A 1,719-nucleotide genomic window follows, 5' to 3' on the forward strand; every position below is an offset into this window, starting at 1 on the left:
TAAATACTGTTAATATAAATAACAAGAAACAAAATCTCCTTGCAGAAACTTAGATCGGATATCCACTGATAGTTAATGACTAAAGAAAACTAAATTAATTAATTGACTGTTTATTCAAATAATTATTAACACAACACAGGCATGCACCTAAGGAAAGATCTCAAAAAGTAAAAGGATCTCAGCAAACACAAATGCCACCTGTTTAATGAAACATCACCTCTAGCAACCTAGTATTAGAGGCACTGCCTACTTAGTGACATGTTTAACAGCTTCGGTCTCCTGACCATACAAAGGCAACATAATCACTGGTTCCCTAAATAGGAACTTGAATGAATGGCCACAGGAAGGCTTAACTGTCTCTTACTTTCCATGAAATTGGCCTTCACATGAAGAAGCAAGGATATAAAAATAAGACAAGATGACCCTATGAAGTTTAAATTAATGAGACCATATAAAAGCAAACAACCCAATTATAAAGCATAACACTGTACTTACTGGACTAAAACTTTCAGCTGGGGTGACCTCAGAGCACAACATAACCACCAAATGATTAACACTTAGACCTATCCAGTTGAAGTAGCATAATCGCCAATTGACCCAAACAATTCGATCAACAGAAAAAGGTACCCTAGGAATAACAGTGTAATCCTATTCTAGAGTCCATATTGACAATAGGATTTACACTTTGATGTTGAATCAGAACATCCCTTTGATGTAAACATTGTTAATTGTTCATTTGTTTAACAATTAAAGTCCTTTGTGATATGCATTCAGATAGGAGCAATCCAGGTCGGTTTCTAACTACAGGCATACTTGAGAGATACTGAGGATTCAGTTCCAGACCACTGCAATAAAGAAGTATCACAATAAATTGAGTCACACAAATTCTTTCACTTCCCAGTGCATATAAAAGTTATATTTGCACTATACTATTGTCTATTAAGTGTGCAATAGTATTAGACCTTAAAAATGTACATACCTATATTTTAAAACAATGTATTGCTAAAAAATGCTAACAATCATCTAAGCCTTCCACAAGTCAATCTTTTTGCTGGTAGAGGACATTGCCTCCATGTTGATGGCTGCCGACTGATCAGGGTAGTGGTTGCTGAAAGTTGGGGTGGCTTTGGCAATTCAGTCACATCTTCAGGTTCTACTTCTAGTTCTCTTGCTATTTGCACTGCATGCAGCTACGTTCTCTACTGACATCTTAAACCCAACAAAGTCATCCATGAGGGTTGGAATCAACTTCTTCCAAACTCCTGTTAATGTTAATATTTTGACTTCCCCCCAAGAATCATGAATGTTCTTAGTAGCATCCAGAATGATGAATGCTTTCCAGAAAGTTTCAATTTACTTTGTCCAGATACCTCAGAGGAGTCACTGTCTGTGGCAGCTATAGCCTTACAAAGTGTATCTTAAATAATAAGACTTTGAAAGTCAAATTGACCCCTTGACCCATGGGATGCAGAATGGATGTGTCAGCAGGCATGAAAATAACATTAATCTCCTTGTACATCTCCGTCAGAGCTCTTGGTTGACCAAGTGCATTGTCAATGAGCAGTAATATTTTGAAAGGAATCTTTTTTTCTGAGCAGAAGGTCTCAAAAGTGTGCTTAAAATATTCAGTAAACCATTCTGTAAACAGGTGTGCTGTCACCTAGACTTTGTTGTTCCAGTTATAGAGCACAGGCTGAGTAGAGTTAGGAGAGTTCTTAA

Source organism: Pongo pygmaeus, chromosome 1 (genome assembly GCF_028885625.2).
Source record: "Pongo pygmaeus isolate AG05252 chromosome 1, NHGRI_mPonPyg2-v2.0_pri, whole genome shotgun sequence".
NCBI lineage: Eukaryota > Metazoa > Chordata > Mammalia > Primates > Hominidae > Pongo > Pongo pygmaeus.